Source organism: Corvus kubaryi, unplaced genomic scaffold, assembly GCF_017639235.1.
Source record: "Corvus kubaryi isolate FWS band 111438036 unplaced genomic scaffold, C.kubaryi_AGA036_p1.0 69, whole genome shotgun sequence".
NCBI classification, from domain to species: Eukaryota; Metazoa; Chordata; class Aves; order Passeriformes; family Corvidae; genus Corvus; species Corvus kubaryi.
Window position 1 is genome coordinate 6,897,909 of NW_024582057.1, and position 23,818 is coordinate 6,921,726.

Genomic DNA, 23,818 nt, shown 5'->3' on the forward strand with positions numbered 1-23,818 from the left:
AGTAAATACAGCTTCTGGAGAATAATTTCGAACTGGGCTGAAGTGCAGAGCAGCCACTTTCATGTGCATCTCAGCCAACTGGCCCTCAAGTATTTGGGGCCAAACTTTGCCTTCTGTTACACCCTGGGAGCCCTCATTCACTCCAGAGTTTGCACTACGTAGCTGAAGGGCAGAGCTGACTCCTGATGTTAATCTGACTTTTTCTAGCTCAGTAAGTACAATTTCACATGTAAATGTGAATGTGGAACAGATCTGGACTCGATTAGCTCCTGAATCCTTGACAAAAAACTATAATTGTTTATTCAGATGATGTTTCTTTCTCTCTCTCTCTCTCTCTTTTATTTTCTCTACACTTTAAACCCAAGGTTTTAATGGGCTTGTAAAATAAATACATGAGTGTAGATTACAGTGGTATCAAAGGTGTGAGGAAAGCTCTTCCCTTCTCCTCAGCAGGGCTAAATGATCACTTGGTGCACACTTCAGTTGTGCTCTCCAGAGCCTTGGGCAGGGATGGCTGCGGATCTGATGGTAGGAGGGAGGGTATTTCCAAGACAACACTTAGCCCGGGGCTCCCATTACAGATGTGAAGGACCTGTGATATATATCTTTTTTTTTTTTCCTAGTAGGCAGTGAAATCTGTGCTAGTGGCAATATCTGGGGCACAGGGTTGTTGGGGGAGGAGAAAAGCAAGCGAATATGGAAAAAAATTGTATTTATCAGGGTAATCTAGTTCAGGAGCACAAGTACTAAAGCATTTTAATCACAGTCATACGGCTGTGTGTCACCGCAGGGCAAAATTAAGGCTATTTGTATGCCTTGGTAGCACACTGCCACACTTCAACAAGTTTGAATTTATTTTAAGCATAACTTTAACTCTGAATTCCCTGGGTTTGTAACGTCTGGTCTGGAAATAAATGCAACCTCTTTATATTGTACTTCACTCTTAAAATAGGCTTTCCACTTTAGCTCCGTTTCTGTTGGCTCGGCAAGAGCATGGGCTGTCATTTCCTGCCCTGCTGGGTTTGCTGTTTAAATGGAGAGGGCGGTGTATCCGAATAAAGGAACACAGCAGTAAAAGCTGGGATGGGAGAGGGATGGCACTCCCAGGGCAGCTGTGCCACAGCCCAGTTACTGCTTTAACTGCCCGTGCCTGACTATCTCCTGCACGAATGTGTGGCTACATTTGGCACAGAGATGCTTTCCTTGGGGGTAGAAGGAGCTCACAAGGGATCAAAGTTTCAAATTCAGTTTCAGGCTGTGGAAGTGACATTGTGATGTCAGCTCCCAGTAAGGCCACTGGAATTGGTGGGATGATGCTCAGCTCACACCAGGCTGCCTGTGAGCTTGGCTCACAGCTCTGGAGCTGCATGCTGTAGCTCTTCGTGGGCCACAATGGAGAGGCTCCACCCAGCCAGGCTGGGCACAGCTGGCCGAGCAGTGTGCCCAGGGATGGTGCCCTGCAGGAGAAGTTACTCTGTTTGCCTCCCCACAGGGGAAATTGCCTCCTCCTCCTCCTGTGATGGGGAAGGCTGGTGGCTCAGGGAGCTCTGGGGATGGAGTCCGTGCCCTGACTGTTTTAAACACAAGTTTCTTCAGACAAGGCTTCTTCTTGATAGGAGAGAAACAGCATCATTCCTGGAGTTTCCTGCCTTGGCTTCTGCCTGCAGCCATTACCTCCTTCCCCCACTTCAAAGCCATCCTGCTGGGCTTCTTGCCTTGCTATACATCCAGAGACAGTGCATACATATGTCCCCCTTCTCTCCCTCGCTCTGCTGTGCAAGCTCCCTCACTCGCTCTCTCCTTTCCCTCCCAATACACCCATGCCCTACCCCCTGACTAAAGCAAAATTTCCCTCTTTTTTTGGCAGCTGGGCTTCCCAGGGGCCCAGACTAACAGAAGCCTGAGCCCTGACTGACTGTGCCTTGGCCAGAGCAGAGCAACTCTTTGCTGAGAGATAATGTTGCCTTAAAGGAGAAGGGATTTTTTTATTTCCCTATCTGTTTCCCTATCGTGCTCATCCATTTGTTTCTAGGCTCCCATGGGGAGAGCAATGCTTGTGCCTGGGACCCGCTGCCTCCCAGTCACCTACTGGGAGTTTCCCTCTTCCTGGGCAATCTTCCTGGCTGTGGAGTTCATCTCTGAGCCAGGCCTCCTGTAATTAATGCAAGCCTTGCTCTTGACTTTCTGCAAGCTCTGGATTTCTGCAAGGCCTTTCCAGGACTTGCAGCTTTCCTCCAGCTCAGCCCTTGCAAGCCAAGTGATGAGGCTTCCAGGGCTTCTCCTGCGGGATGGCTCCAGTGCATGCATCTCACTGTCAGGAAGCTTTTCCTGACACTCAGCCTAAATTTTCCCCTTTTCAAATGTTATCCTGGCACTCCTACTTAGCATGCACTTTCTGTGCATCTCACTCCCTCTGAGCAGGCTGTGCTTTTCCCTCTCCACTGCCTGGGCTCTTTCTGGTGCTTGCTGGCTGTCACCCACTTTTCTTGCACCCGCCTCAGCTTGGCCAGTCCAAGCACATTATCTTACAGCTCATTTCCCATTATGAATCAAACCTCCCAGACATTTCCCTCTTTCTTTTTTTTCTTTCTTTTTTTCTTGACTTTTTCTTCTTTTACCTTCTCCCCACCACATAGGAGGGATTTTTGGGTGTCTGCCTCATGGTTCAGAACATTTTTCTCTCCCCTTTCACTGGCAAGGTTTTTAGTGTAAAGTGCTGGCATTTCTTTGTTGCTGTGGGCAGCTCCCTCTCAGAGTATCGAGTGGCTGGGAATGGGTAAATGCACAACCAGAGGTCCTGGGAGCAGCCCAGGCAGGTGCCCCTCAACCCGTGCCATGCTCGTGCAGACTCCTCAGTACAGACTGAGTTCCCACTGTTGCCTTCCTCTGTGTGAATCCATGATTGCTCTCCCCTGTTTGGACTCTTCCCATGGATTTTGTGGATCTGAGAGTACCACACCTCTGCTGAGTCCAGTCTGTGTGGGCAATGACCTTCAGTTCAGGGAGCACTGGAAATGAAGAGGGGCAGGCTCTGCCTCATGGTGTGCACACATGAAATGGCTCCATGTGCCTCATTTCTTTATCAAGCCAGCCTGAATGTGCTTCCTGGTGAGGAATAGAGCAGCACCAGAATGGAAAAGTGTAAGAGACAGGTTGCTTTTCCTTCTGTGTCCAACTTACTTTGCTACCACATGATATGGGCTTTGATCAGGACCAGGACCTGGGGTGAAGGGCTGAGCTGCTCTCCCACTTGCAACTTGCACTGCCACCGGTGTTGAGTTCTTGCTTTGCCATAGCCAGAAAATGAAGATTTCTCCATGCAAAATGGCAAACACAACCGTGGAGGTTGCCATGACAGCTCTGAGGAGAAACTGGGTCATCCCTGCAGCCCGTGGAGGGGACCAGTCATGGCTGCCTGGTGGCCACTCTCAAGCCCACAAGGGCAGATGTGTTCCAGTACTCATTATTGGGCTGACTGCTCTGGTTTTGTGTTTCCTGGGAGGAAACCAAAGAGTTTCAAACTTGGTTACCGTTTTAAAGTTAGTGTGGCTAAAATGGTTGGTTGGAACCCACACCACTGCCATGGCAACAGATACATGCACATTTTTTTTGGAACATGAAATGAGAACAACTTTTCTTGTGCATAAGTAACTCTTCAGAGGAGAAGATGCTGAGGAACTAGAAGTGGGAATGACATACTGAGGAGACTGGAGATATCAAGCCAGCAGAATTGAGTACAGGATCATTTCAAAATTAAAAAGAAAGTCAAGGATGAATGGTGAGGCTGAGAAAGTGCTTTGGCCAGTGAAATGCCTTAAATAATAGTGTCCTCCATGGACTTAAGACCAGTTATGAAACACATCATTGGTTTCACATCAAAATAGTTTTTTCAAAATATAAAAGTGCATGTTCATTGATTATTGATATCTTTGGAGAATGTGGTCACAAGTGTTTCAGGGGAGCATTGCTGAGAACTGTGGAAGATCTATCCTTTTTTTCCAGCCATTTACCCTCCTCACTTTCTATATATCCCCCTCGGGCATACGATATTGATCTGCTAATTCTCCTTTTTTTCTTCCTACTTGCCGCTTTCTAGACAGAAGACACCAGGGATCTGGGTACCCTCCTTGAAGAACAGAAGGGATGGGTAAGGAACATCCACCAGTTCCTGCAGTGGAAGCCAAAGTGACGATTGTTCCTTTCCTTTGTCATCACCATAATGCTGTGCAGGAGAAGGACAGACACTGATGGCCCATCTCCCATGGGTCATGTACTGTCAGCAGTTTCATAACAGACTAGTTTTAGGCTTAATGCCAGCTCTGCTTTTGTGTAGATACCACTGACAGGTAATGGTGTGACCTGCTTAACAGTGTGAGTATACAATCTGTGGTTATTTCCATGTAAAAGACAATACATACTTTTGTAGAGAGCAGGAGATTTTTTGGGAATTGCGTGTGTGAAATATAAATTAATGCACTGAACTGCCTTTTGTACACACACAGATGTGCACGCACACAAAAGCATGGATCAAGTTGCAAGGTCTGCTCCATAAAAGTGGTGTTGATTTTGAAGGTTTTGCTGCGGCCTTTTTCCTGTCACAGAGGCAAGGAGCACCAGAGGGTTTGCCCCACGGGGTACCAACAGCTTGGCACTTTGCACTGTATGGTTGGAGGGTCAATGAGCCTGGTGTTACCTGGCCAGGAGCAGAGTTGTGGCAGTGTCTGGCCCTTAGGAAGAGGTGCTTCTGTTTCTGTGCAGGTAGCCAATACTGCACTGCTGGGATAGTGGTTTAGCCACGAGAGCATAATGATGACCTGTGCTTGCTGAGCACTACCACTGCACAAGCAGTACTTTTCTGAGATCAAACTGAGCCCTGGCTGAGTTGGCTGGCATTGAGCCTGAGTGAGCTGGGTGCACCAGCACTAGGGTCTTTCAGCATTGGGATGGAGCCCCTCTGAGGCATCAAAACATGCAAATCCTTCCTGCTGGCCTCCTCCCTGCCTGGTTTTCCTGTCTTTGACCCTGGCTGGATGCCAGGTCCCCACCAAACCTGCTCTATCACTCACCTCAGCTGGATGGGACAGAGAAAAGGCCCCTTGATTGAGATAAGATCAGGTAGAGATCACTCACCAATTACAGTCATGGGCAAAACAGACTCGAGAGAATTAGTTTAATTTATTATCAATCAAATCAGAGTATGATTATGAGAAATAAAACCAAATCTTGAAAACTCCTTTCCCCCACTCCTCCATTCTTCCTGGACTTAACTTCATTCCCAAATTCTCTACCTCCTCCCCACAGGGCAGGGGGATGGGGAACTGGGGCTACAGTGCAGGGGTGACAGGGAGCTGGGGCTGCTGTCAGTTCATCACATGTTGTCTCTGCTGCTCCCTGCTCCTCGGGGAGGGGACTATTCACACTCTTTTCCTGCTCTAGCCAGGGGTCCCTCCCATGGAAGACAGTCCTCCATGGATTTCTGCAAGGTGAGTCCTTCCCGCAGGCTGCAGTTCTTTATGAACTGCCCCACCGAGGGTCCCGTCCGTGGGGCGCAGTCCTTCAGGAGCAGCCTGCTCCAGCGTGGGTCTCCCGCAGGGTCACAGGTCCTGCCAGCAAACCTGCTCCAGGGTGGGCTCCTCTCTACGTGGGGCTACAGGTCCTGCCAGGAGCCTGATCCAGTGTGTGCTTCCCATGGGCTCACGGCCTCCTTTGGGCATCCACCTGCTCTGGCGTGGGGCCCTCCACAGTGAATATCTGCTCCACTGTGGACCTCCATGGGCTGCTGAGGCACAGCCTGCCCTCACCACGGGCTGCACTCTGGGCTGCAGGGGAATCTCTGCTCTGGCACCTGGAGCCCCTCCTCCCCCTCCTTCACTGACCTTGGTGTCTGCAGGGCTGTTTCTCTCACATATTCTTACTCCTCTCTCCAGCTGCAATTGCTCTTCTGCTTAAACACACTATCTCAGAAGCACTACCACCCTCAGTGATGGGCTCAGCTTCGGCCAGCTTCAGGTCCATCTTAGGTCTGGCTGGCAATGGCTCCTTTGGACATGGGGGAAGCTTCTGGCAGCTTCTCACAGAAGCCACCCTTGGAGCCACCCCACTACAAAAACCTTGCCATACAACCCAAATACACTTGGATATTATCTCCTCTCCAAATTAGTCTGAAAGCATTTCTTTCCAATGTTTCTAGAGTCCCGGAAGGGAGCTTAATCCCTTCAGCACTCTCCTCATGCAAAGTGTACCTGGGATACCGGATGGCTGAATAACCTCTCATGGATAAGAGCCATTAGCATTTGAATTAGTGACATGAGGATAGCAGGTGATTATCCCATTTAACAGCTGTTGAGTGCTGTTGAAGGGACACCCTCAAGAAGAATGAACAAAAATGCAGTGGATTTTTCTCTTTTAGTAAGGGTTTCCCTGCCTTGTATGAATATTGACATGCTCCCATGATTGAAAAGTGGTGCATTTTCCACCGGGACATCTTATGATCATTAAACCTCTTTCCTGTAGAGAGCTGGACACCTCAATATACCTACAGCATGCCAGCAGATGAGAGTGAGAAAGTGGAACTGTCCCCAGACAGAAAGGGAAGTGGTCCTGCGTGTTTGGGAAACAGGCTAAGCCAAGCATAACGAGAACAGTCGAAAGAAAGCTGCAAAAAGAAGCAAAAGTTAAAACACAGCTGCTCTAGAGCACTTCAGCCATAAGAGATGTGCCTGGAATGGACCTGACTGCTATTCTCTTAAGTGGAAATGTGACTGCTTCAAGGGGCAGGAGGACCTAGACACCAGTTAGAGCCCCCAGTGCGATAAAAAAGATGAACAAAAAAATGCCCTCTCTGAAGATGCAGAGAAGTGCATTTTGAAAGTGTAGGATCTATCAGACATACTGCATAAGGAAACCTTTCTGTTTGGAGGGCATTTTTGCAAAAGAAGACAAGACAAAACTGAGCAGGAATTATTGCAGTTATTATTGTAGATAATTTTCTCTCCTGATATATGACTCCATTTCTCTTGACAGTGTGTTAAGCAAAAAGCAAAGTACCAGTCCTCATCAGCACAAGGAAGTGCTGTCTGGGCTCCTGCAACAAAGACATTAAAATATGACTCTCCCCATCTCCCACTTGAGTCTCAAACATGACTCATTTTGAGGCTCTGCCTTTTAGAGTAAGCTGAACGAGCTGAGGATGCCATACTTTCATAAGGATTCACCTATGTCACTTCCCACTGGGATGCTGGTGACCTGCCTCCCAGCCTTTCAGAAGGTCAGGCTCCTCATTCAGGTGTGTTGTTGATGCCTGATCCCCTTTCTGAAAGCTGTCTTAGCCTTGAGATGTTTGTGGAAAGTTGGCTTCATTGTCCCCCCAGGATCAGCATCTCAGAGAAAACAGAAATGACCCCCCAGGCTTTTGTCTTCAGTGGAGAGTGAAGGGGGACAGCGATGTGGCAGAAGTGAAGTGGCTTTTTTGTCCCGCTGTGATTTGAAGCTGATGGCAAGAGGTGTACCTTGGGTCAGGTTAACTCTGCAGAGTTAGAAAATCAGTTTAAAATGGTGAGGTTGTCCCTGGGGCAGAAGTGATGAGAGTGGGCAAACAGAAAAATTTCTCCAGTCTTTTTTGTGGAACTGGAGGTTTTTGTTTCCTTTCAATTTGAGGGGGATAAACCTTTTCTAATAAGCCAGAAGATTTTATGGGGTACAAGGTTTTTCCACTTGGCTTTTCAATCTCCTTCAATACAATTTTTGTCTTTTCTCTCTCTAATTTTTTCTTTCTCTTTGAATAAACTCCCTTTGAGGTGGGTGCAGTGGCAATATCCAGGCACAGGTGAGGATATAGAAACATTTACAATGTTAAATAACATCCTTCCTATTATTTCCTCCCTAATTATTTTTACCCTCTGTGATGACCACTTACAGTCTAATGAATGTAATCATTATTTCCATACAAAGTCGTGGTAGCAACAAAGGTGAAGACGCCTCTTTTTAACCTTACTTTCTAAGCAGGCCTTTTTCATACCATCCTTACCACTTATCTGACCAGTAAATCTGCAAATACATGCAAACGGTATTTACTGTGTTGTTACATGTACCTCAAAGCAGATGGTGAGCCAGTACCAAAGCTCACATTTTTACACCTTTATGCAGCATCTGGGGAGATGGATTAAATTCCTGCCCTGCTTGGGGCTTCCCACAGACCTCTGCCTCTATGGCAAGTGACTCACAACTGCTGCCAATCCCAGCTGCATTGTTTCAGGGTATTTTTCTTCATACAGTATGAATAAAAGAATGCTGACAACACTTCCTCCACCTCCCTGTCCCCCCTGCCCACAAGTAATATTTCCAAAGAGCCCTGCCAAAGTTTTGAGCCATTATTGTGTGTACTGCTGGTGTCTCAGTCACCTGGGTACCCTCCTGCTTTTTCCATGCTCTGTGGCCCAGTTCAGCTGATATTGCAGCATCCCCAGGCACTGTGCGTGGGCTGTACAGTGAGGCAGATGCAGGGAGCTGGAGGTGCTGCAGGATGGAACCCAGGGCAGAAGTCTGAGCCCTCTTTGCTCACTGACATGGAAAAAGGAGTGGGAAGCACTGTTCTAGGACATGAGCTGAGCCAGTAGAAAGACTCCTGGTGACATTAAACCATCTGAAGGGCTGTTGTTAATTACTGTAAGGAGATCAGGCAGGTCTGTCCTGTAACCAGGGCTAGCAGCAGGCTGTGTGGGACTTGGGTGACCCTGAGACACCAGGAGTTGCTTTGACTCATCCACATGCAGGGCTGGAAGGGGAGGGCAATGGAGAAAGGGCTTCCCAAGCTAGGGCCTGAACCGCAGCCTGTTTGAAGGATGCCAAAGCCTGCTTGCTGTGGGCACACAGAGGCCTAATCCTGTGGGCATCCTTGCCGTGCCATAGGCACAGGGTAAGGGGCCATCCCAGTGCACAAGCTGTTCCACCGGCTCTTGCAGTTTGTCCTGCAGGCTGGCTCATTTCTCCTGGACATATTGTTGCTTGCTGGCCCTATGAGCATCCCCCGCTCAAAGCCTGTGGGGTTAAACGTGTGAGATGGGTGTTGCCAGCAAAAGTGAAACCCACCTGTGGAGTTTCCTTGGGAAAGTCCTCTCTGCTAAGGAGTTCAGCAGTGAAGCAGCGCTGAAACCTACTCATGTTTCCTTGGGTAACACCCAGCCCTGGGGAAAATCTCCCAGGAGATCACCCTCAAACAGACACACACATACAGTCTTCATCCCAAAGCTCTGCCCTTCCGCTTGCCACCCAAGAGCAGAGGATTATTAGGCATAAAGGGTTCTTTCACTGAAATCTGACTTGCTTGGGGTGGATGCCTTCTTCTGGCATCATTACTGTAGCTCCCCCTTTTCAGAGAGAAATAGATGTACGATGTATTTGACATCTGCTTTGGTATGAGTTGCATCTTCATTACAACTGTTTCTCAAGCACATCTGACATCTTTGTATAGCCAGATGAATTTGTTCCCCTCACTCAGCCACCTTTCTCATCTATGTAGCCTTCATCGCCATTCTGCCCCTGCAGCACCCACACTTGTTTTCATCTTTCCTCTCTTTTTATCACTTTGGTTCTGAAGGCCTCATCTATGGATCATTCCTTCCCATCCATGTGGTCCTTCTTTCTCCTGTATAGTGCCTCATGGTGTAACTCTCTCATCTCCTTTGAACCTGTGTTTCTCCGTGACACTGTGTCTTTCTGCATATTTTCTCTGGCATAAAGTATCACAATCCCCAATCTTCCTACACACAGACCTGTGCAGTCTCTCCTTCCCATATCCTCTCTTTATCCCCCTCTCTTACCCTGGGCTGCCTCTTTGTTGAACTCCCTCCTTTGGGAAACACCTGTGTTAGCTCCCCCAAGCTCTGCCTGCACAGCAGGCTCCAGCATAGCCATTAACATTGGCATTACCTTGTTTATCTCCCAGCCAGCCAGCAGCCAAGTACTGGTGGACAGATCTTCATGGACGAGGAGAAAGAAGGAGCTTTAATTGGAATGATACTTCACTGATGTAAATTGTCATGTTAGAAGGGAAAACAGGCCTTGGAATGCTTGCTCTGACACTGCAGTCAGTTCACCTCCCTGGGATTCTCGAGGCTTCCTTCTCTCTATGTTCCACACTGCAGCCCAGATCAGGCACAGGAGTACCCACTGCATGTCCCCAGTTGTTGACCAAGCACAAGTCTACTCAGGGCCCTTTCTCCAGCAGCTGCTGAGTGCAGGGGTCCTTTTATAACCTTACATCCACCACAGAGGGGTAGTACACAGGGTGGGTAAACTGGAAACCCTGCTTTGAAACCCTGGAGTGTGATGCACAGTGGGGAGCTCAACTGGGAGCTCAGGAAGTTTGTGGCCTGTTCTCCCATCTAGTGTTGATCTTGTTCAGCTAGGGGTGGACCTTTCTTTAAAGCAGCCCTCTGCCCCCTATGCCGCAATGAGCTCCAGTGATGGGAACTGCTGGGAGAGAAAAGGACTCAGGCTGCAGGCTCTTTTCCCTTGTGTCTCAGAGGATGCTGTGTTTATTACCTCTTTCCCTGAGAAAACACAGTTCCCCAGGGTGACTGCACTCTGACACTGTCCCACTGTTTTAACAGTGGCTGACAGATGCTCTTTTAGCTCTTGGTCAGTATTCAGGCCATTTTGGTAATGAGGTACAACAGAGCAAGGAGCTGTACAGGTCAAGAAAAGCTTTCTGGGGTAGATGGTAGTGTTTGGAAAGAGGGTGTTTCCCTAGCCATCACCTCAGAGATGTCTGTCAGTTTTTTCAGATTTAATCACAGTACCACTGGCAGCACTCATGCAGACTAAGTCTCAGCATGATAAGTTCAAAGTCTGGATGCACAGACATTTGCTGGTTTACATCCAGGCCAGAAAGGACGGTGCCTGTTATTTCTTCCTGCCATGGGAAGAATGGGAGACATTGTGAAGGTCTGCAAGCAGCATCTGCAGAGCCAGAGTGTGCAACGAGTACACTCGGGACATTGGTCCTGTGGCTCTTGGCTTGGGGCTTCCAGCACAGGAGTGTTTCTGAAAGTGGGGCACCACGCTGCACTCCCCCACAGCTGCCCTGCTCTCAAACACACACAGGCATTTGTGGGAGAGAGCTCAGGCATCAGCCGGATGGCAGCGTGCCTTTGACCAAGAGGAAAGGAATGCAGCATCTCCCCGTGACTGACAAAGCTCGGGTGGTTTTGCACATAGGAAGCTCCTTTAAATGTGTTTCCTCCCACTGCCTGGCCTTTTGTTTTTCAGCCATGCTTGATGCTGGTGTTGGAAAGCTGAACTCCCCAAAAGTGAACTTCCTCTCCTACTATAAACTGACCCTTGGGGTTGCTATAGCGACTGCAGAGCAGCCAGCGGGCTGTGTAAACACTCCCTCCCGCTTCCCATCACACTGGGCCTGAAAGGCTGAGCCACGGGATGTGCACAGCAACCTGGATTAGGCAGGCGGTTGTGAAATGCAAACCCGACAATTTCTCTGCTTCCTCCCTGCTTCCCCCGCGGGGAGGCAAACCCAGCAGGCTGGTAGCAGGCACAAACACGCCTGTCCTGACGAATTTGGGCACATGGTGTGGTACCACAGAAACCAAATTCAGACATTTACCTGGGGAGCTTGAGCAAGATGTGGAAATACATGGTGCAACTGGATCCTCTGCAACATCTGATTACCTTGGCCTCACTAACTGTGGAGTTTCCAGCTGCGTGGGGGGAGCAGTTTGGTACACACTGTCACAGCTCCTTCTATGTAATTAATTGCAACAATCGACCGAGTGTGAAATCCATCAATTTCTGTGTCCTCTGTTGCTCACTTTGATGTCAGCTCTCCCTCTTTCATTTTCTTCTTTTTTTCTTTTCTCTTTTTTTTTTTTTTTAACGCATTTCATTAAAGTCCCTGACTCTCTGAGTCACTCTCCAAACGTTAATGTTCGTGTTTGTATCCATCCCTGTAAAACCAGGTCAGGTATTTCGGCAGCAGTAGCCTGGGCGACACACTGAAGCACGTGGGGAGGTGTTTCCCAAGCACAGTGGGGTATGCATCCCCTCCAGCCACTGCAGATATTCTTCCAAAATGGCAGGTACTGCCTAGCCAGGGATTTTGTGAGAGACAAGCTAAACCACCCTACCAGGAGGAGATAATCAGCACTGCTCCCATGGCACTGTGATACATCTTGCTGAGTTGTCTTCAAGAAATAAGGTTGCTGTCCCACCACAACAGACCTGTGACTGCTTGAAAAAGCACAAAGCACATCGTCTAAAAGGTGTGTAAAATGAAGCCCCTATTCCAATGCCACCTGGAGGGGCCATTCAGCAGTGCCAGGCATCCTGCAAAGCACCCACCTCTGCCAACTGCCAATACACACTTTTGTTTCACTGTGAAGAGACTCCCTGGCACAAGGATGGATGGACTTATGTGATCCCATCTTTACGTGTGCTGGGTATCACTGACCAAGCTGATCGATATGTACCTTTGATCAGACACGCGGCCATACAGTCACAAGCTGTCTGGAATTCCCTGAATTTCCATCCTTTCTGCCACATCAGAGAGCATACACAGCCTCTGTTAAACAAGGCACTGGCAAAGGTGCAAGAGAAGGAGATTTCTGGAAGAGTGCTTGTCTGTAATCCTAAGAAGTCCCTATAATCCCAGCCTGTGACTCAGAGCTGGGGGGATGCAGAGGGTCGGTGGGGCCTGCTCATCCACTGCAGTGAGTCATTACACCCCAAAGAGAAAAGGAGCCTTAAAGCCTTGCTCTGATTGCTGTGAATGAGGGCAACACGACGTGTTGCACAAAGTATGCTAAATCAAGGGCAATTCTGATATGCATTTTGTTACAATACTCAGTCCCTATAGTGTCTCACTTAACAGATGGCAGGAGCTGAATCTGATTAAACAGGGTTTTCTGAATCACTTGCAGGGACAACTGAGAGGAAGGCAGAGGCATAAAGCAACAGACAGCTCTGAGAGCCTTCTAGATCTCAATGGGTTTGCACTTCTCCATTCACTCCGTGCCTGCCTTATTACAGCATTTAAAAATAAATCAGCTTAATTAGTTGGTGTGAGTACATGGTCTTTCCTGCTCCTGTCAAAGGAGTGCCCCAGTGTCAAGCAGCGCTGCCAGGCTGCCTGTGCTCAATGCAGAAAATGTGGTGAGCTCGGTAATGTGATGACACTGATGCTCCCATTTTCCCTGAAACGAACGTCACAAAAATAAACAGCCTGCAAATCCCATATTCAGGTAGGGGCTTAGAAACTGTGAAGTGGGCCACATGCATCTGTGAAGTAGCTGGAGGGAAGGGAGGCAAGAGGAAGGAGGAAAGACAAAGCAGAACTGCTTTGGCAATTCTGGGAGCTCAAAGATCGCTGGCCAGGTGAGTTTATAGTTTTTCTTCAGAAAGAATCTTAAGCCAGATTGGCCCTGATGAGGGATGGGACAGCCTCAGACAATGCAGCATCTGAATTATGTCCATAGAAGCAGTTAAAAACCTGGCTGCTATAGGAGTTATCAAAACCTCTGCAAACCTAAAGAAACTGGGGGGTTTTTGTGCAATTTTTGATGATTCTTCTTGGGAGGGAGGCCAACTTTGTGGGCCCCACAGACCACTTAGTTCTCCAAGCCCAGCTGCCCAGTGCCAGGGCTGCATCTCAGCTGAATGCCTGGCATGGCAGGGAGCACAAGTAGGCAGCACTTGAAGTCACCTGCAGTCTTGGTGTTAGTGCAGCACTAAGAAAGTCTGAAGGAAGACAGTGCAAAGGACTTTTCAAATCTTTCCTGCATCTGGTTCCAATCCAGCTGCAAATGGCCCAGCAATGCCCTTTCCAGATGTGGACTGACACCATGGCTGTCCAGGGAAGCTAAAAATTGCTGGGGGAGGGACACAGAGAGGATTATTGACCTGGTTCTGCATAAAAATGAGGGGAGGTTTGTGAGGCTTCTGCAAAGTCTCCCTGCTGAAGGGAGCATGTTTTCAGAGGTGCCTCTGGCTGTGGATTGCGAGTGGCCGGCCGGCGCTGCGGTCGGCTGCTGTTGCCTCCCAAAGCCACAGCAGCATTGTCGAGCTGCAGACGTGCAGAACAGCTCATGCCAAGGCTGCGTGCTCACAGGTGATCTTTTGGTCTGTACATTTTCCAGCAGAGCTGGCAGCTGCTCCTGCAGTGTGCATGCTTCGTTGGCTGTCCAAAGAAGGAACTGGGCGGGCGTTGATCCAGTTGAGGCGGTTTTGAGGAGTGAAGGCAGGAAGGAAAATTACCAACTTTGACATATGTTGCTCCCTGCAGGTCTCTCTTTTTGTAGCCTGGCGGGATGTCAAGGTGCACAGACACGACCCAGAGCTGTAGCACACGATGGCTGCTTCGCCTCCTGTCCCACCCCTTTCACACAGGCAGGAGTGGCAAAACCATTTCTGGCATACCAGGAAATCCTGGTTCTCGCTATTATCAAGGAGGGAGCGCACAGTTATACAACCTTGAGCTGCCATCAGCAGGACCTGTGGGAGGGAGGGGGGGAATAGTTCACTTGGAAAGGAATGCTGCAGTGTAGGGCAGTGGTTTTGACATGCTGGAGTGAAACTTGGCATAAGGGAAAAGAGGGAATTAGTTTGCCAGGTAGACGTGGCACTTGAGCAAGAGAATAAATGAAATGGCAGTGGAAATCTTGAAAGATCTTAAGAGGTGGCTGGTTAGCACAGGGCATGTATCTGCAACCCTTAGTGCAGGTTTCACTGTGCTGGGTGTCCATATCATTCTAACTAGTATTTACCTGACCCTCTGGCTCTTTCATCTCACCAGCACACAAGAGAACCCAGCTGTGTGCATAGTCCTACCTGTGGTAGGGCCCCCAGCTTGACAAGAAATGAAGACCTGGCGTGCAGTGGCCTGAAGTGTTTGTCAGCCCTTTCTGATGGCAGAAATCTACTTACTTTTCCAAGAATATTTGTCCACCCTAGTGTGCCAGGAAGAATGTAGTGTGACGTAGCAGCCATCCAGAACGATGGCAAATATTTGTTCCTGGAAAAAATTTGCTTGCCACATGTCTTCATTTGCAGCATATCTCATGTCTTGGAGCAGATGGGGGGTGGTCTGGGGTGTCCTTAAATGTCACTCTGAAAGGGCTGAGTCTTAAGGAGAGCACTTAGGTGGAAAGGCTGGGAGAAATACACATGTGCATCAAGAAGCACTAGGTGTGCATTGGATTAACACCTTTCATTGCCCCTCCTGACAAGCCCCTGCCAAGGGATGACATCTAAACAAACATATTAAACCTTCCTCTTCACGGATTCTTTCTGCTGGGGCAAGTTCCCCATTGCTCGCTTTCATGCTGTGCTTTCAGCCGTTGTTTTTGTAGTCTGTCAGCACAACCTTGAGAGAAAGGACTTTGGCTGCGAGCTGAACACACAGTACCAGCTGTACTGATTTCCATCTCCTGGTATGTAGCTGTGGACTTTCACACTGTGCCTTCTTCGCCTCCCCCAGCTAGGCTGAAATTTCTCCCCACAGTTTCTGCTCTCCTTTGTGGAGGAACTGACTTGGCCATGAGAAGCAGAGGATTTAGCCCCCTGCAGCCCTGCTGTCAGGAGGGTAGCCCCTTGGCAGTGGGCAGCCAGCCATGTGGGATGAGGGGCCGAAGGCATCGGAGGACTGTTGATGTTCCAAAAACCTTTGGGATGAGTGAGGGAAGCTGGAATGCATGAGTGGATCAGAGAAGAGGAGGAAATGAGCGGAAAAGGGAGATACCATATGATAGATGGGAAGGAAAGCAGAAGGGCAGCATAAAATCACACAGGGGATGGGCAGGATTTGAGGAATAGGGGCAATAAAAGGTGAGGGAGTGTTATGAGTGCCTAACTCTCTGGGGAGCTTTCAAGAGATTGGATGTCCCTCCCACCCCCATCTCTGACTTGAACTGTATTTTGAAATGAAAAGAAACTCAAAAGATATTTTAGTGACTATTTTTTTTTTTTAAGTGAAACAGGTTGGTGCACTGTGTTGTTTTTTTGGTTTTTTTTTTTTTTTTTTGCATTCCTCTGGTTATGGGAGTGAAGCAGATTAAAAAAAAATCCCCAAAGTACCATATTTTGCACTTTGTCACATGCTTTTGTGCCCTGTCCTTTTCTCCTTTCTGTGACTCTGGCAAGGAGAGGTGCAAAGCACAGACTTCTCTTCCTTAACAGGGATTTTACCCTGACCTCATCATCCGTGTAATGCAATGTTGCTACCTGGCTCTTATGGTGCTCTTAAACCTTAAACAAAGGTTCACATGAAACACAGGCCTTTTGTGTGAACAGAAGGAAAGAAGATGAGTAAATTGGGTAATGCCAGAATAATTGCATTCTTGGAACAAAGGCTTGGAAGAGTAAGTGGGAAGGGGATGCTCCAGCTTCCTTCTCAAACATCCTCTGGGTGCTAGGATATGATCCAGAAAGTCTTCATTGTCCTAGTTTCACTCAGATGTAAGGTCTCTTCATACCATCACATGGCCTGCAAACACTGGTCACCACCAACTCCTTTCACCTGCTTCCCCTTTGCATGCCTTGGAAAAGGGTATAAAATGGTATTTCTACAATGTCTCCTCTTTTGCTGCTGTTTGTCCTTCCAAAGTGTACCTAGCACACCTATTTTCTCTGGCAGCACTTTTATTTGCATCCCAGGGGACTTGTAAGAATTAGGGTCGGCTTGACATGAGTGGAGTACTGTACAGAGATATTTACAGCTGTTTGCAAGGCTTGTATTGAGTATGAAACCAGCAGCAACTAGGATCCAGGCCAGTGCCTTCAGTGAATAATGGTCTTGGTTACTTGGAAATATCAGATGGCTTCAGCTTTATGCAGTTGCTACGAGGAAAAGAAGTTAAGTAAACAAAGAAAAAGAATAAGAGGAGGGAGTGGTGGTTTTTTTATTGGCATAGTCAAGAAGGACAGTCAAAAAGAGAGAAAGAAACTGGAAAACAATACCCTGGGTCTTCTCTTGCAGCCCACAGCACAGAACATTTTCTTTGTGCGCCTTCATGTTCAATATCCTTTGCCATGAGCACTTTTGGTTCCTGTCCCTTGGAGACATTTCTTGGTTGTTTATTTGTTTATTTTGTGTTGTTTATTTGGGTGCTCCAGTCTTAGGATTTGTTTCTAATGCCTCACATATGATCCTGGTTGCTACACAGTCCTGGGACTTCATCCCCATAAAGCACCTTCACATCTCATGGCCTCCATGGCAGTAGTACTCAGCAGCATGTCCCTGGGGCCAGCACTCAGCAGTTGTCCCTCTATTGTAAGATGAGTCCAAACAGTCCACTTGGTTTCCTCTAGGGATTTAAAGATGGGGGATCTTGAGAAGAGATTATTTCTGGAGGTTTTCCAGAGCCACAACACCGCCTGTTGCATAGATGCCTTCCTTTTCTATAGATAAAGGAGAAATGCTTTCAGATTCCTGGAAACAGTTCAATTTTGTCTTTCCTTGGATAAGTAAGATAACATGAGGGAACTGATTATATTTCTTAGTGTCCAGCTGTGGAAACAGGCTATTGGCCAGCTATTGGCCACCTTTGCCAGACTGGCCTTGGAGTTTGTAGTATTTTGTGCTTCTCCTCCTGACTGACAGTGTGGGTCCCACCTGGACCTAGGAGCTTTTGGGATTTTTGGGCTCATCTCTCTTTTCTGGTGCAGCCTAGCCCTGAGCACAGAGCCAGGCACAAGCCTTTCTCAGCATGCCACTGTTCAGAAATTGAGCAAGACTGTTTTTCTACCCCAGAAGAATCCCTCTGAAGACTCTGAGGTGAGGCAGAACTTCTCCTTGCACCTTGTTTTCCCTGCCCACAGCAGGGGTTGGCTCGTCTCACAGTGTTCTCCACAGTGGCCCACATTTCCCCATGGAGATGCTGCCTGTAATGAGATCAAGATGGAGGGACTGTCTTTTAACAACCCTTCAGCCTGCTCTAGCAAAGGAGGAGGGCTGCCAGTGCATCTGTCAGTGAGACAAAATCTGGGTAGTCTTGCCTTCTAGCAATGATGGAGCCAGTGCTTCCAGACCAGTGTACTCTCGCTTGTGATGACACCAGAAAATCTTTGGCTCCTTGCAGGCTGCTGGCACACACAGCTCACTAGAGCACTGGCAAGTTTTTAAGGTTTTGTCAGATGGGAACAGTGGTGGAGAAAAGAAAAGTGAAACCAGATGTTTTTCCTTACAGTTGCTTCATATTCATATGAGGGAGGAGAAGAGAGGCCATAAAAATGTCATAACCCTTGATCCCTGAGGCTCAGCATTATACTATGCAAAAGCCAGTGCTATAAATCCACACTTCTGCCTCAGCAGCAGAGGGTCCTGACTGCACAAGACCGTTGCAATAGCTGAGGGGGAAGAATCTTCATATTTGTCAGCAAATGGAGGAAACTGGAGGAAAAAGCCTTCGAGAAGTTAACGTTGATAGGCTACTTTTATGGAATCAGTTATTTTTTCAGATTTCTCTGGGGATGCATCAGTGCCGAGTCCTGAGGCTGACCAGCAGGCTTAGAAATTTGGGATGCCTTTGCACTGCAATCAATCTATGCTGCAGGCTGTGCTGAGGGAGTGGAGTTAACTTCATCCTTCCCAGAACAGGCTCACCTGCCAGCACAGCCAGGGCAGCACAGCACAGGGGTGAGGACTTGCTGCCAGGGCATTCACCTGGCTTTCCAGACAGGGTTTTTCAGCCCTTTCTGCCCTTTGCCACTGCAGCTACACCTCCCTGACACCTCACGCACCCGACCTGGGTACCGCTGCACTGCAGTGCCGTGCCAGTAGCCGCAGAGAAGTAGTTCTGATCAGAGGGTCCACCTGGCACCAGAGGAGAGCTGCTAGGAAAACTGGTCTACAGTCCTATCCTTTTCGTATAGGAGAGGCTGCTCGTGGTAATCAAAAAACAACTACAAGGAGTGCCAGGCAGCCCTCTTCCAGGGAAATGTGAGCTTGGGTGAACACAAAGATGGAGAAGAGGAAATGAAAATTGTGTACACACAGGCCTTGAGCCAAACAAGGGTTTTAACAGAAAGCAGCCAGGCCTTCTCTGCCCTGTACAACAAGAATTGTGATAACTGGATATTTTTTCTTGATATTTCTTGATATTTCCATGCTATTTTTCTGCCTGTTAACAGAGAGGAAAGGCTTTCCCTGATCTGATGCAGACTGTATGGGGTGGGAGGTGACTTCAGCCTTGCAGGGCCTAGGTTAGGAGGTGATTTCAGCCTCAAGCCTGGATTCTGAATCTGAATTTCCCTGCAAGATCAAAAGTGACTGGGTTTAGCCCTATTTTGGGGGAATTAACTGTGTTATTTCCCATAGGATTCGGGTAGTTTCCTGTGCTAGGTAATATATAGGTATGGCTCTAGTTGTACTAAGGGGTGAGCAAGAGCAAAACCAGCATGAAAAATGGGGACTGCACAGACAGGGCTATGGCCTTGAACTTACACGATCTCATTTTGGATCTTGATTCAGCCAAAGAGTCCTGTGGTTTCTGTGGTCAAATCATATAAACCATTTTTGGAGCCTTCTGCCCTTTTTCAAAAGAAGTGAGCAGCTCTTGGTAGTCTTCGTAGGGCCCTGAGACTGCACGCTGTTCACGTATTATGACAGCGTGGCCTAGTTGGTTAGAATGATTTTAAAAAATATTTTCATATGGGAGTTACTCATCCTGTAAAATAATTTCATGGAATGACTGCAGGTTTTTTTACTTTGCAACATGTTTTATTCACAAGATGACTAAAAGTTTAGTCTTTTTGGAATAGGAATTGCAGACATTTTACTTCACTGCCTTATTTCTCTTCTCCATCAATATGCCAAGTGATGGAAAGTTGGAGTCATTTGCAAGCTGCCTGTTGCACTGCTTGTGCTAAAATTGGCATCCTGGGCACCCTGGCGCACTACAGCTATTACAGCTATCAGAAATAGGTTAGTCTGTGGGCAGCTGTGCTTGCATCAACTTTGTATTGACTGGGATGCTCTCAGACACAGTTCTTGATCATGTTTTCTAGGCCTCTTGTCTATCTCACAGCTCTCTTCTGGACTTTTTCCAGCTGTTTGGTGTTGAAGAGTTGTCTCCAAAACCAGAGAGCAGTCCAGCTCCAGCCTGGATAGTCCTGGATGGAAGGATTACTTCACTTGTCCTGAGGGGTATTCTCCTGTTTATACATTCAGCACACTGTTTGCCTTTTTCCTAGTGGTGTGCACTGTTGACTGACTTTCTGCATATGACCCTGATCTTCCTCTGCAGAATGTGTACCGAGACAGTGATGTCACCATTCTGATCTGGGAACTGATGTATTTCCCATAGCATATAGTGCTGTGCTGCTTGAAATTCTATCTGTGACCATTTCTTTATTTTTCCTTTGATTAATGGAAAGGAACTTTTATTGTTGAACTCAGACAGTTGATCAATATTCGTTTGAGGGAGGCTGGCTTGGGCGGTGGAGTTGTGGTGGACCAGAGCACTGGGAGTCAGAGGCAGATGTTACTGGCAAGACTGACATGTAATGGCTGATGTTACAATGCTCAGTTGTGAAAATACTAGTTAGCTTTGTCAGGGGGTGGGTGTTGCTGACTGGCTTTAAAAGTAATTACAAAAGATTGCCTGGTTGTAGAAATGAACATAAGAATAGTTTTGCATCTCTCTTTGAGTTAGGGAGTTAGTAATAGCCAGAGGGTGAGGATTTCATGTGCATACCTATCATCTCCTGGCATTTTGCAAAATGACTGAAAACTTCAGCCAGTTTGCGAAATGACAGGTTTCACAACAGAGAACATAACGTATGTGCCTTAGAAGGCTCCTGCAACTGAAACAAAGCATAACTCAACAGCACCTTTGAGTGTGCAGTGAGAGATGGAATTCATCTGAAGAGAGAGGAGTCTGCTCCCTCCGTCAGATATTCTCCCTCTCCCTGTGGCAGTTAAGCACTTTGGAGCCATTAGGAAAGACAGAGTGGCCTTTAGACTTCTGTTAACCTGGAAACTCCCCTAGTACTGCATTCTTTTTGCTCTTGTCAAAAAGAACTCCTCCCCCTGCACCCAGCTGCTTCTCCCTGCTCCTTTTGCTTTAGTTCAGCACAGCAGAACTTCTCCAGGATTAAAAGCCACTCTGTCTGCTATGCAAGTGTTGGGAGAGGAGAGTGATTGCTGGGCAACTGATGAGCTGGGGTGAAAGAGTGTTGGGAAAGAGAGCACAATGTTCTTTTCTTTTTATGGAAAGTGATATATTACTATAGACCACAGTAATCCAAGGTCTGCTCTTAGCTACTTCACGATTAGCGAACAGGCCCCACTTGTGCTGTACCAACCATTTGTGCAGCTGTGGAAGGCACGAGGATGTCAATTAATCTTGATTTGTGCTGTAGGATTGCTTCATAGGGGAGGAAATTTATCACTGGGTTTGGTTTCAGGGTACATAGATGGACATCGTGCTGTCTTTGCAGGGAAAGCACAGGCCTCTACTGTGCCAGGGGAGTCACTGGTCCTCGTTGGATCTGCCCTGGCAAATTCCCTCTCTTCTCAGGAGCCTTAACTTGGTCTAAAAGTTGGAGCAATCAGCACACAGTACAAAATGTTCTGCAAACTTTGCCCAGTCTGTCCCTGTGTCACACCCATTTCAGGGAAAAGAAAAAATAAGGCTTTTGCTCAGCCATATAAATGGTTGTAATTATTATTTGCATGGCAGCCCAAACTCTGTGAAAAACAGTATCCGGTGAAGCCCTGGTTCTGCATCAGAGACCACAAAGCCTGTGTAGATAAAGAACACAAAAAGATAGAAAAAGAGGTAGGCAAGGACACCCTTTGAGAACAGATGTGTTGTCTCTTAAAATTCCTTCTACCACCATCCTGAACCAGAGAAAAATTAATTCACCTTCCTAACTGCAAAGCTCAGAGAAGTAAATAAGCAGTGAGTACAAAAGTGGTATTCTTACTGGCTTCTTATGCAAGGTCAGGTTTGTGTTGAAGAATGAAGCTCTTGTCTCTGAGGTGTAATGAAAAAATATGGAATAACGTGACTTGTGACAAAATCATGAGACCTGCCAAACTGTTTCTCAGAGCAGTGCCCAGGTGTACCCGTTCTTCTTTATCCAGCATACCAGCCCCTGCTGCATGGAGCCATGCTCCCCAGGGACCAGGCTGCTCTGAAATCGTTGCAAGGCAGCACATACTGGCTGATCTAGTCAGTACAGGTCAAAGCAGGGGAGAGGGAGCAGCATGGCCTTCAGCAAAAAGCAGTTCAGGGGCCTGGCGAACTGGCTGCCTTTGTGAGCCCAGGCTGAAGGGCTGGCTGCTGTGCCCCTGCTGTGATCGCTCCCTGCCTGACCCCGCTGGGCTGCAGCTAGCTCAAGTATGCCAGACACACTGATTGCAATGTGGAGATCCCTGTGCGTGAGCCAGAGGAGAAAATAGCTGGTCAGATGGTGCTAAATTAAGGGAAGAGCATCTCAGAATTGTCTGCTGGGATTCTCCAGGGGCAAGGGTCTGTCTTGGCCTCACTTGCTCTCTGCCTTCCCCAGCACCTCCTCCTCTTCTGCCCTTATCTCCCTTACAGGTCCTCCCTCTCTGAGGAAGCTGTGGGGTGATGCAAGGCCCAAGGGATGCTACCTCAAGCTGGAATCCGGGGGAAGATGAATCCTGGGTGTATGAAGCTTGTGCCCCGTCTGTTTCAAGCGAACTGGAGGCACCCCTGTTCCCACACTTTGGCCCAGCTCTGTGCTCTGACACCAAGTCCCAGGGTAGGACCCAAGTGGCAGCTTTTCGCAGGGATGGGCTGGCATGAGCAAGGGAGGGCATCCTAATCTTCTCTGTCAGCAATCAGCTTTCTTCTCTTCAGACTCCATGGGGGAAGGACCTGCCCAGCATGTTTTTCTTCTTCCTCTCCCAGGCTCCGCTCATCTCCTTTCCCCCCTCCCACCGCTCCCAACCAGTACCAGCCCAGGTTCTCGTCCCTGCCAGTTGTCTCTGCCTCCCTCCTAGCTCTCCCCTTCGGTTCCCAGCTAAGCTCCAGTGAGCAGGGCAGCAGGCAGGGGCGGGAGGGGAGGACAGTGACAAGACACAGCTGCTGGCCGCACTCAGCAGCTCTGAGAGTGGCCCCTAGTGCCCAGCAGCAGAGTGCGTTGGGCACGGATGGCCACACGGCAGAACACCGGCTTCCCCTCGGGAGATCAGCGCCCGCTCCCTGGGGCCACCTTCTGTAAACGGAGGAGGCCCATCTAGCACAGAAAACAAATAGGAGAAGTGAAAGGGTTGATTATTCAATTGCAGAGCCTGAAGATTTGTGGCTTTTCGCTTTACCTTTAAATGCTTTTGGTGGCACTAAGACTGTTTCCTGGTGCAGGGAGGCCTCCAGGAGGCTGGGCAGAAGTTCCCTTGCCCCATTTCCTCTCCAGCACTGCTGGAGAGCAAAGCCCATGTGTTGCATGGCTTTGAAAACATCCTGATGGATAGCATAAAGACAGAAGCTGAAAGCATATGGAACGGTCATCCTCCTTTATCAGTACAGGCATCTGGTGTTTGGGGGGCTCAGAAAGGAACAGAGCTGTGTGGTCAGATGTGATACGGGCTCCAATGTGGTGTATCTGGGCTGTGACTGGCATCCCTAGCTGGTCACCACAGAAGACTGGAGTACAGAAAAGCCCTGGAGTTGCTCTAAGTAATGGGTTTTCAGAATCCTGCACATACAGAGATCAAAACGTCTCCTATCACCAGAGTGTGGAAAGATTAAAGATAGTAATACTGGGATTGATTGTTATGGGTGCCAAAAGAGATGCTGGAAGATAAAGGAGTAGAGCAGCCACACAGGAACAGTAATAC

At 48.1% G+C, this 23,818-nt stretch overlaps 1 long non-coding RNA gene across 8 annotated transcripts in view; it reads left to right on the top strand.

Annotated features, from left to right (window-relative positions):
- Positions 1–4,571, top strand: part of LOC121674618 — a 41,583-nt gene extending 37,012 nt beyond the window's left edge. For all 8 annotated transcript variants that reach the window (XR_006019720.1, XR_006019725.1, XR_006019722.1 and 5 more), the window contains one exon: positions 4,097–4,571. This is a non-coding gene — a long non-coding RNA (uncharacterized LOC121674618). The remainder of the gene's footprint in view (positions 1–4,096) is intronic.
- The last annotated feature ends 19,247 nt before the right edge of the window (positions 4,572–23,818 follow it).